Genomic DNA, 12,878 nt, shown 5'->3' with positions numbered 1-12,878 from the left:
ATTAGCCCTAATGGAGCTATTTACGTCCAATAGTTCTCGAGGTATAGCCTTTTAAAAAGCATCATTTCATAAAAATAAAGTGAAATATCAGTAGTTAGTTAATTTATTTTGAGAAATATATTTCTGAGGAACTATGTGACGTACAAATGTCTATTAGCACTCAAATTAAAGCTAGTTTAATGTATTATAAAGTAGTTTATGACTTTTGCCTTCGTAGAAATAGTAGTTTTCATGATTTTTTTATAAAATAAATTGATTTATAGTTGTCCGGTCAATAAGTTTGATTTATGAAAAACTTTATTTCAGAAACCATTGGACGTACAGATGTCTGCCAGCACTCAAATTAAAGCTAGTCAAATTTACGAAATAGTTAATAATGTTTGTCTTTGTAGGAGTAGTAGTTTTTATGATATTTGACAAAATAAACTCACAAAATGATAATTTCTAGTTGTTGAAAAAATGTTTCTTAGACACTTATCTTCGTAGAGGTAGTAGTTTTTATGATATTGACATATGAATATAAATCAATTTATTTTATCAAATTTCATGAAAACTAGCTCTCTTGGGGCTTACATTTTAGCAAATGATCTACTTTAAATGATGTTCTCTTAGATTTTCTATTGTCGTTGGTAGTTTTAAAGATATAGAGCTCCGAATAAAATTTAATTATGTTTAACGTTTTGCAACAGCCGCCATTTTTTATTTTCTCTATCTATACTTGGCACTCATCAATTTTGACTAGTAATTATACATAGTTTTCAATTAAGTAATCAAAAATTGGGGTGAGATAACTCTCTTGGGCTCTTGTTCTATTGGGTCATGCATTAGTTTTTAAAAGACTGCTCTGCTTGATATTGGTAAATGTTTTATAGATAAGATAAGGGACCCTCCGGTCATGGGATATTAAAGCGGTACGAGAGTAATTATTTTTGGTATTATGATCTTGAGCGATTCGAACGTCGTCGTACATCGACTACAGCTCATATACGTATTGTACTTGTGGCATATCTGACATAAATAAAAAATGTAGCATTTCAAATTCAATGCATTCTTTCTCTGATTATTGAACTTATATAAAATCCTGGCTTGAATTCATTTTCCTTTCCAACTTACTCTTGGTCGAAATTTAACTGACAATAGCTCGGATGTGGAAAACGCTCTGTATAAAATTCTTATTACAATTTATTCATTTTTCATATTTTATGACAACCCTAACATTACTGCAGTAAATCTAATTACTTATAAGTCGATTATACCATTAATTTTTTTTTTTACCTTATTTCTATTTTTGTTCCAGATGAACTTCTATGGATGACATTTGGATAAGATAACAGTAAGTGTATCTTAATGTTTTCGCAGTTATTTAAACCAATTTAATTGTTGAAGTATTTATGGTAAAATATTGCGTAAAATAATTGGTTTGAAGGGTAGGTCGACTGAAACTTATGACAGTATTACTTGGACCCTCTGTAATTTAACCGAAGTAGTTGTGCATAGCGAGACGTAAGTGGGAGAATTTTGTCAAATCGAACCTTCTAGATTTGTTGGAAGCTCAGCAGAGGTAGATGAACAGATATTGAGGTTAGGGACATTGGACCTCCCGCTTCATTTAGCCGTATTGTTTATATTATTATTAATTTAATTACAGATTTTAATTATACTAATCTAATTTATTTTAATTGTATTTCGTTTGTTACAAATTGGATGATACATTTATGTTCATAACATTCGGAATACTGATTAAATAACGGAATTGTTAGCATTTTAAAGTACAAATTATTCTTGTGTATAAGAAGACAATTTTATTTGAAATTATAAAATTAATATTAAGTCTGATTATTATATTAATTTAGTTAACTAAGTTTAAACTGTTTCGTAGCTATTGTTTTTAGAAATTTATTTTTATTTGATTACATACTGGCTTGCATATCTTCTATTTTAGAATTGAGTTTGTTATATTTTCTTTATTTTATTTTTTAAAAAAATATTATCTTTCTATTTTATTATTGCATATCAAAATAAGTAATTTATATATGTACGATCACGGATTGATCAGTATGCTGTGTAATGTGGCAACCCGATGTATATGGGCAGCATGAATGAATAAAGCATTTTTTTCTCTTCTCTACTCTTAGTACCATAAGCTGTATATACTGGGGAAGGTTCAGGTCCTTAAAATTGCAGAAATTTTCAATTTAAAATCATCGATTAACACAAAAAATAAATAAAAACTTAGGACATAAATTTGAAAATGGGTGGACTGTATATCGAATTTTGAGGATCATCTTGTAATAACTTACGAGTTTGTTTATTGTTGCTTAAAGGCGTAAAACCCTCTGGTCATCAACGCCTACGGCATGCTAAAAATTATGTAAAAATTAATAATAAATAAAATAAAAGTAGTTACTTACGAGTTTTTTTGCCAAATTGGAAAATAATTGGCACCGTGTTATTGAGGAAAAGCCTTTTACAGCAAACAGATGCCTTTTTTTTATAACTATCGTGTAACGTAAAACCAGAAATTTTGGTGAAAGGGTTTAAATTTTTTTTAATTCTTTTTTTCAGTATATTTATTGAAATTTACAATTGTTCATTATAATATGTTAAGTAAAATTGTTATAATGGAGTGATACAGGTGTGTAGAGAATTACCCATTGGTAGCACTCTCATGACGTTTTTACATTAGCAGTTCTCGTGGCCATCTTATTTTTTAGGAGCCTCGGAGGATTGTCAGGAATGGAAGAGGATGCAAGGTTAGAAACTAGTGGGTTTGGGTGGTTAGGGAGTTTTTTAAATTCTGGAATCAAAATTGTGTACATTCAAATTTTATGAAATGTGTTCGTTTCAGATGTGCGAAAAATCCTGATGGGGAATAAAAAATTAGTCCAAATGCATTAAATATGATGTTAGCCATTTAGGGAAGTTCCATTATATTTTCATTCTAGGAAGGGATGAAACTTGAGTAAGTCACTTTAAAGATCAGCTCGCAAAGACCTTTGCTCGTTCGACCTTTAACGTTTCCGGCCCACACAGGCGAGAATATAACAGTGGGATAAAGTAGACCGAGCCCCGCGATGTGTTGACAGCCCCCCGACCCATAACTTCGACGCCAACCGCTTATTTATGAGTTCGGTACGGACTGCGCTACTCCTTGGGGCTCCGCCCCCTCGGTACACAAATGGCTCGACCATTAACCGATTACAGTCATTGGAGTAGTGAATAATCCGCACTGTCTGGGGGCAACCCGGTAAGGAGGCATAAATCGGAAGAGTTGAACATAGCTTTTAAACGTTTAACCTTCAACCGAAATAAGAATCCGAAGGAGGCAGTTATCGTATTACGCAACTTTACAAAGTATACTTCCTCACAAAGATAGCTATTTAAAGCAGAAGTTGTTTGAAACCCGTAGGTATTGATTAGTTAGTGAAGAAGTTCTACTTAGACGATTAACTTGTCCGCCCTTCTTCACTTATTGAAATAAATCTAAAACATAATAATGAAGTATAATTCTACTATTTGAGTTTTTTTGACCGCACCCGGACCATATTCCTTTCAGCTTTACACACGGCCAATCAATAATCATCCAGTAAAACATAATAAACTTTAATAGTCGTAATTAACTAAAAAAAATCAATCATGAAATGACCTTTACTTTAAGAAATGAAACATGCCCTCAGGTTTTCCTTCACGACTAACAGCGAACTTAACTTTACGTAGATGTCTTGTACATCTAGGTACACAGTTATTAAATTATAACGTGTAAATAGAACGTAATTCTCCCAGTGCCTCAAATCTTAAATGTAGATAGGTCTCGTATTTAAATGAACAGCAAATTAGACTTAAGTAGAAAACTATCAATGTTAATTGTTAACGTTAATGTTAATTTGGTTATTAAAGTTTTATCTCTTTTGTTGGTCCAAGACTCCCATTGGAGTCCTATACAACCTCTTGACATACGAGGGGTTATCTATCTACTGGTGACCAACCATTTGTAACTATGATGGGGAGTCTAGCTTTTTCTTTTGTGGGACTGCCACTGAATGGAAAAATTCAACGCCCCAGACCGGATTCGAACCGGCGCCGCCAACAGATCTGTGCCTAGCCACCTGAGCTATTGACGGCCCTTTTTGTATTGTTATCTCCTTAACCTATTTAGTGGTTAAAAACCATTGTAATGTTGTTTGTGTTTTGGATTATTAATTACTCTTCTCTACTTTTCATTTTTAACCCATTTTCATGACACAGGGAAGGGAAAAATTCGTTCTTCAATCACTCACCAAATCACCAAACGTTTTTCAAGAACTCCTTAACAATTATAATATATGCCTTTGTGATAAGGAGATGAGAGCCTAAGTGAAATGCGCCCATAAATGGGGTCTGGTGATTTCTGGCACATTTCTGCGCTTCTGAAATTGGTTAAGCGTACACTTTATAGCTAGTCTTCTTATATCTTGGTGTTTTGATCCTGGCATCCATTTACTTATAGGGTTTAGCGCTGACTACACACATTACATTTGTGATATTTTTAGGAAAAAAATTATACGTTTCGATATAAGTAGATGGTCAGGGTTACGGTCAAAAAAAGAACAAATAGTTTAAAACTATTTTAGGGCCGCCCATAGCTCAGTGGTTAAGATACCGCCTTACCAATTTGATGTCTATTGGCGGTGCCGGTTCGAATCCGGCCTGGGACGTTGACTTTTTTCATTGAGTGGCGGTCCCACAAAATGAAGAAATTTGACCCCCAACCATGGTTAGGGAGTAAAGGACTCCAATGGGAGTCTTGGCCGAAGAAAAAAAAAAAAATTTAATGTCCAACGTTTCGCCCCACTTTGCAGGGCTTCATCAAAAGCGAACGGTTGAAGCTATTCAATCTAAATCTTTACGGTCAACTATATATACATATAAATTATACATTTCATATATATGTAACATTAAATTTATCTATATTTAAGCCTTTATATATGAATAAAAAAAAAAAAATCTATTCCCTTCGCATGAAATGTCAGGGCTCAGTACTTTGTAAGGAAGTACTGTTTTCAGAACTACAGTTAAGCAAGGAGGTGATTTGTTCAAGATTACGCTCAATCTCTAGATTTTTGTCCAATTAAGTGTATTTATTTATATAATGAGTGAGCCGTAGGAGATATAAATGGTATCATCAAGATATTTTATTTAGCAAATCCACCCCTTTGTATAGATTACTATAAAAATGCTAATCGAAGCGAATCTACCTATTTTCTTCCTATTTTAATCATCGATTTCAAACATCAGCTAACCACAAGAATATGAATTGCTGGATAACAATTACAAGACATTAGTGACGTTAGTGAAGTGAGGTCATATAGTCGTTCTTTTATTACGTCAGTTAATGTTGCAACCAGCTGAGCTTCACATCTTCAAGAGGTCCGATGGTAGAGTGGAAAAAGCACGCGATCCACCCCTCATCCTCGGTAATGTTCCTTTAATGCACCTGAAGATTAACCCGTTAGTCATCATGTGTTTCTTCATCACGTTTTCCTTTCCCTTTTCCCCAAGAAGTTAAGTGCACCAAAATAGTGGACTAAAAAAAGATTTGATGCTATTTAGGAGTAAAAGTGCATAACTCCTTGCTTAACATGCTTACTTTTCCTTGTTACGACTCCTAAAATTAGCGCTATCACATAGCTAATATTTATTCAAAATTATACCATTGGCTTGCGCCACTCCCTCCCCTCTTCTAAAAATTTTTTTAATTTAAATTATTTTAATTTTAAGTATGATTTCTTTTTTAAATTTATTTATCGATATATGTATATATACATTTGAAGTTAGTTATACTATGACATGATATAGAAATGTCGAGAATCTATCCATCGATAGAACTCCAATAACGTTTCTAGAGGAGATCTCGAGGTCGTCTTTTTTTCAGATGCCTAGGAGGATTGTGGAGTAATGAAAGAAAAGGAAGGCAAGCTAGAAACAATTGGGTTTTGATGGTTAGGAAGTTTATCATGGAAAAATTGGTATCTGGTTCTGGCCTAATTGCCATATTACTTGCAGCATTAAGGTCATAATGGATGACTTGAATTGTGACAAAGTAAGGGGCATTCAGAATTTTACGAAGGATTTTGGATTTTAAGGATTGAACAGAAATAAGTAGGATATTATTAAAGCATACAGTGGGGTAGGAAGGCATGTAGTTTGGTGGGATTTATTGAAATTTATTTTATATTATGCTCTCCATATTTTTATCCTAAACAAAAGTAGTAGTAGTTTAAATTTTATGGTGCATTTATTTCTTTTTCTAAAATAAAAAAGTAAAATTTGAGCTCTCTTGGTTTTATTAGTAGTTCTTTCTTTACAAACATAAACTTCGTTGACCTTGGTTATTGACAGACCTGTCCTTATTGTCTTTAGCTCATAAAGATCAGAAGAAAAAAAAAAGAACCTTCTATCCTTTTCTTTTTTTTAAATCTTTATTGAGATTTACAACTGTACATAATAATACATTTAGTAAATTTTCAGTAAGTTTATAATGGGGTAATACAGGCGTGTAGAGAAATTACTCATTGATAGCACTCTTATTACGTTTGTACATTAGAAGGTCTTGAGGATATCTTCTTTTCGGAGGATTTTTAGAAATGGATGAGGGAGCAAGGTTTAAACTAGGGGGTTTGGGTGGTTAGGGAGTTTATTATTGAAGGAATGATATCTGGACAGGGTTAGATCGGTTACATTTGTAACATTAAGGTCTTTATGTCTGTATGGTTTGATTTGTGACAATGTAAGGAGCATTGAAGATTTTACGAAGAATTTTGGATTGTAGGGACTGGATACGAGACTTAAATACTTACCCTCTAATCTTTATATTTTTTTAGTACAATAACTCAGTGTATTAAGAATTATATTAAGAGGGACGTGAAGGCCGTGCGGGTTGGAGCGCCGCAGGGCCCAGTACGCTAGGTTCGGAACGTTGTGGGTTCGATTCCCACCTGGGGCAGTTAACATTCATTTTTCGGCGGTCCCGAGGAATGAATCTTGACACTCCCACCTTGATTAGTACGCGGCGGCAACTAAGGTAGCCGTCAGGGGTTGGCAAAAACGACAATTAGTCCTACTTGCCGGACTTGCTCCCCCCCTCAAATACCAGTACCAGCACCTGTAGTATATTAAGAATTATCTAGTGAATAATTGATGGATAAAGAGAAAAGAGGTCCGAGTCCATGCTTTTTAATCCCAGTTATCAATGTCGCCTATTACAGTCCTGAAAGTATTTTGTCCATCTAATCCTTTATTTGATAAAATGAATGCAGTACTTTGAATTGCATTGTACTGAATATATGGAACTAATAACTTGAATATATGGAATAGGTATTGGCAGGTTACGCTTTTTTGTTTAAATCCTAAAACAATCCTATAATCTAAAAGAAATAGGTATAATATAACGTATCTCATCATTTTTCTCTGTAAGGATTCAATTGGTTCCGTCACGGTTTCAAAGAATTGTTAATAACCATAGAATATTGAGAGCACGAACATACTATTGTAGACGCAGCTCTATGAAGTACATAAAAGTTCTGTTTAGTTTACCACGAAAGTGACAATTATTAGTGTTACATTCCGGCCCCTACAGTTGCTTGCTTTCTTGACTGTCTCTGTGGAGAGATAGAGAGAAGAACAACTACCTGCATCCAGAGCATTTCTTCAGGTATTTGGGTTAAAAATTCATACCATACGTAATGAGTAAGCAGATCTAGAAGACATTTCTCGAGTAGAGGAGAATGCGACGAGGCTTCTAACCATTTAGAAAAATTATGAGTAAGTGTGGCTGCCTTATTTTTTTTTTACATGACCTGATTTCAAAGCACCTTTTTCCTCATCATCATTGTTAATACACTAGACCAATTAATACAAAATCATCAACACATATAAATTAAAAGTTTTATTTATGCGCGGGCATAATACTGTCTAATTTATTCCCTGTTGAAACTTTTTATATTTTCACTCTTTGTTGTTTATTCCCATACAGTCCACTTATACTAACAGTTCTAGTCCACGTACCAAAATAGGATTTAGTGCCTGGTATTCAGAAGAAGATATTTAACCCTGTACAGACACTGGTTCCGTGATAGGATACCGCTAGCAGATTGCAAAAATGATTCCTTTCATTAGCTAGGCATAATTATTCATTTAGGTTCCTTTCCTAAATCCTCGAAAAACTCATTTTAAAACACCTATACTCCATCCTTGATTCCAATGATATAATCTCAGATCACCAGTTTGGATTCCAAACAACTCATTCCACTATCCAGCATTGTCATCGTGTGGTGGACGTTGTCTCGTCTTCTTTTGAGCGCGAAATGTACTTCGTGGGAGTCTTTTTCGATGTAGAACAGGCTTTTGATCGGGTCTGGTACCCGAGACTGCTTTCCAACTCCATAAATTCCTACCTCCTACATACTTTCTCATCATTCGTAACTTTCTCATTGGTAGATTTTTCCAAGTAAACCACAATGGTTCCTTTTCATTCCTCTATTCTCAGTCCAATGGATTTCCTCAAGGTAGTATTCTCGGTCCCATTCTCTACACCGTCTATACAGCTGACATACCAACCAATCCTCTCCGCGTATGCCGATGACACCCGTTTGCTCGGAGTTAATGATAACCCATTAATTGTATCCCGAAGATTGGTGTTGTTCTTGGAGGATTAAAATAAATCCCAACAAATCCCACCAAATCACCTTTATCCTACGTCGTAAACCTATTGACTGCCCTACAGTATACATTAATAATGTTGCCCTTGCTCCCTGTGGGACAGATCCGCTCCCTTGGACTACATCTGGACAAACGACAAACCTGGAATCCTCACACAAGACTGAAAATACTGGAAAATGCGCCTCGATTTCGACTTTTACAGCACTAACTAGACAAACGGTCCAAACTTCCAATTCATTACAAAAGACTGATTTACATGACGATTATATGGCCAATCCGGACATATGGAGTTGAGCTTTGGGGCTCCACTGAACCTTCGAATTCCTCTCATTCAATCATTACAATCCCAAATCTTTAATACTCTCCACTTTGTCCCAAATGAAATCATCCACAAAGACCTGAATGTTCCATTTGTAACCGATCTAGCCCGAACCAGATATCAATCCTTTCACTATAAATTCCCTAACCATCAAAACCCTTTAGTTTGCTTGCTTCTTCTATTCCTGAAAATCCTCCGAGGGGTTTGAAAAGAAAATGGCCTCGAGACCTTCTAGTGTAAAAACGTAATTAGAGTGCTACCGATGAATGTTTTCTTTACACGCCCGTATCACTCCATTATAAACTTACAACTAATTTACAAAATGTATTATTATGTACAATTGTAAATCTCAATAAAGATGTATAAAAAAAAAGATAGAAGGTTCTTTCTTCTTTCTTCGTATCTTTATGAACTAAAGACAGCAAGGACAGGTTTGTCAATAACCAAGGTCAACGAAGTTTATGTTTGTAAAGAAAGAACTACTAATAAAACCAATTTTACTTTTTTTATTTTAGAAAAAGAAAAAAATGCACCTTAAAAGTTAAAACTACTTCTACTTTTGTTTAGGATAAAAATATGGAGAGCATAATATAAAATAAATTCCAATAAATCCCATCAAACTACATGCCTTCCTGCCTCACTGTATGACTTGGAATCCTTATACAAGTCTGAAATACAGGAAACTGCTTGTCGATTCTGACTATTGAAACACTTAATAAACCAACGGTCTAAACTTCCAACTAATTACAAAAGACTCATTATAAAACTATCATAATGCCTATCTGGACCTCCTAGTGTAAAAATATTATTAGTGTGCTACCACTGGGTAGTTTCTATACACGCCTGTATCACTCCATTTTTACATTATATTAAATTTACTTAGCCTGTTTTTATGAAAATACTGCAATAAATAAATAGAAAAAAATGTCCTTTCCATCATTTTCAATATTCGTTTATTTTATTTTTTCTAGTTTAGGAACTTGTGCAACCAGCACCATTCGGAATCACTCCTAAGGAGGGTAGGTGCAAGATGAGGATTTTTCTCAAAATATATACTAAAACTCTATGGTTTATTACACAATCATGTGACCCTTGAGACTACAAGACGATTAGAGCTAATAAAACCACCGAGGTAGAAGAGTATAAGATACCGCCAAGATGAGGCGAGAGAGCAGTAGCCTAATTATGTCGATTATCGAGGTGCTCATCCTTTTAGCTCCGCCTGTATTAATGATCAATTAGCCAGCTGATCAATGGCACCCTAGCGCCACCTTCATCATTATCGGTAAATTAATTCAGATGGCACTAGGAGATTAAGCGCTGGTCGAAGGATCCACGCAGGAGGTCGCCGTTGCATCATGTCGAGATGGTCCTAGCAGCCTATCGCAACTTATAATGACCGTGTGTTTAGTGGGGTTATGATCATTAGGGCTATGTAATACATAATGGAGGATTTTTTTTTTTTTTTTAAAGTTTCAACATGAAAAAAAAGATGTTTCATAGAATATAATAATTGTAGGAAGAGAGTCCGGGTGGCGGTAAATAAAGGTATTAAAACAGTAAAAGAAAACTAATTATTGTTATCCAACGTTTCGCCCCACTTTGCAGGGCTTCATCAGAGCTAAATCGAAAAAACAAGATACAAACATTATACAATTGAGAAAACTTTTTAAAAAAATTGTTATGTTTATAAAGTACATCAAAAATAATAATAATAACTATCTGCCTGCACTAACTATCCCCCTATGTTTATTGGTTTATTTTTATTAATTTTCTTAATATTCCCTTTGCATATTACTATTCCTCACCTATCCGTTTTACCTTTTACACCTACCTGTTTACCAAATTTATGGTATTACTATTTCTTAGGAGTATTCTATCATTTATTAGCCAAGATCAGTATTTAGAACTTATTCACACCAGGGCCCTGTTTCATAATAAAGTACAAACTAATACTATTAGTCTTTTTATTATAGTTATCTTATTATTAGTCGATTTAACGTAATACAATTACACTGACTTGTACAATAGTAACTTGTACTTTAGTACTTTTTAACTCCTGTACTATCACTAATAGTCCTCCCTATTATGAAAAAAAAGTATTGTAGTGTAATTAACACGTTGTTTCTATACTTGTATTTTGAACTAATACTATTAGCTTTTATTATGAAACAGGGCCCTGGTTGTATTTATTTGTAAGTAGTTTCTAGTCCACCTTCATGTATACTTCCTTATATTATTATTATTTTTCTACTTTATAAACATAACATTGTTTTGAAATGTTTTCTAATTTTGTTCTGTCAATTCTATAATGTTTGCATCTTGTTTTTTTATTTAGCTCTGTGGAATCACTGTACAAAAAAAATAAATAATAAAAATGGGTATATATTAACTATTAAATACATTCTAATCAAAGGTGGCGGCATACTATTATTTAAAACTATTTTTAAATTAGATTGTAGGAAGATAGGCCGGGTGGCGGTCAATAAAGGTATAACAATAGTAGAAAAAAAAAATTTGGTCTGACGAAGCCCTGAAAAATAAGACGAAATGTTGGTTAACAATAAATAGTTTTCTTTTACTATTTTGATCCTTTTACTGACCGCCAATCGGACTATCTTCCTACAATCTACTTCATACGGGCAATTAACTTCTTCCGAGATACCTATATTAATATTAATTTTTAAAATTCCTATTGTATTGTGATTTTATTTTGTCCTTTCCTGTGACGAACTAATAATAAAGGGAAAAAGTTGTAATTCGCGTACTTTGTAGAATACCCAGCAATTGTTTGTTACTATGGTTATTAAATAATTAATTTTTTGATTTCTTTTAACCTATATTTGAGCCTTTTAGTTAATTGGATGATTAGCGTCATAGAATTATTCTTAGTATTTTTTATATTGAATCTATAACAACTTGGCATTGAATAAGTTTTCAAGAGCAGAACGTAAATTTTACAGTAATAAACTATTTTTTTGCGAAATAAAAAGTGTTAAAACTTTGTAATGTGAATTCGCAATGAAAATAGGAAAAGAATAAATTATTATTTTAAGTAACATTTTTTTTTTTTTGGGGGGTTTTTTTTTATTTAACTACATTTTCGATTATTTACAAAAATGAAAAATAGATAAATATGAACCGTGAAAAAGTTTTATTATCAACTAAAAGAGAAAAAAGGGAGAATACTCCCTTTAAAAACAGAAAATAAACATGAATTAATAAATGTATTTTGTGAAGGAAACATGATTCATAGTGAATACGAGCTTTTTCTACCGTGTGTACTTGAAGGTCCTAGTGAAAGCCTTATCTATATGTTGAGATGCTCCTTCTGTGGGAACCCTTGTTATAATATCTGGAGTTGAGAGGCCTCCATGAGATGAAGGAAGGAAAATACAGTTACATATAAGAACTTATAGAGATTGGAAAACCGGGAAAAGCCGATAGCACCCATTCTCTACTAATGTAATTCACATGTACATGACTTTATTCTCCTTTTTTGTTGTTGTCTTGACAAAGTTAACATATGTTATTCCCACCTTCAGAAACGAAATATGAATTTTTATTGCTATAGAAAAGATTTATCTGAAGAATAATGAAGAAATAGCTCAAAATAAATAAGGAAATAGTTATCATAAAACGCACAAGACTAATTTCATCTAAAAGTGTAAAGTGGTGAGTCAAAATTGAGTGATACGCGCTCCGCACCAAAATCTTTTCTATATGTTAATTTACGTAAATCGATGAATACTATTTACAAAAATAATGAAAGACGAATTCGTTGACAATGCCTATAGAAGACATATGACAGATGGAATCTTTAAATGATACCCTAGGATGGTAAGTTATTATACAGAAGCTC

General features: G+C 33.5%; 1 long non-coding RNA gene across 1 annotated transcript in view; it reads left to right on the top strand.

Annotated features, from left to right (window-relative positions):
• The window catches only part of LOC136796000 (uncharacterized), a 207,812-nt gene that overhangs the window by 136,442 nt on the left and 58,492 nt on the right, over positions 1–12,878 (top strand). The window contains exon 3 of the long non-coding RNA XR_010843698.1: positions 1,298–1,333. This is a non-coding gene — a long non-coding RNA (uncharacterized lncRNA). The remainder of the gene's footprint in view (positions 1–1,297; positions 1,334–12,878) is intronic.

Source organism: Halyomorpha halys, unplaced genomic scaffold (genome assembly GCF_000696795.3).
Source record: "Halyomorpha halys isolate HHAL.00 unplaced genomic scaffold, Hhal_1.1 Scaffold288.1, whole genome shotgun sequence".
NCBI lineage: Eukaryota > Metazoa > Arthropoda > Insecta > Hemiptera > Pentatomidae > Halyomorpha > Halyomorpha halys.
This window is presented reverse-complemented; position numbering and strand designations above follow the sequence as displayed.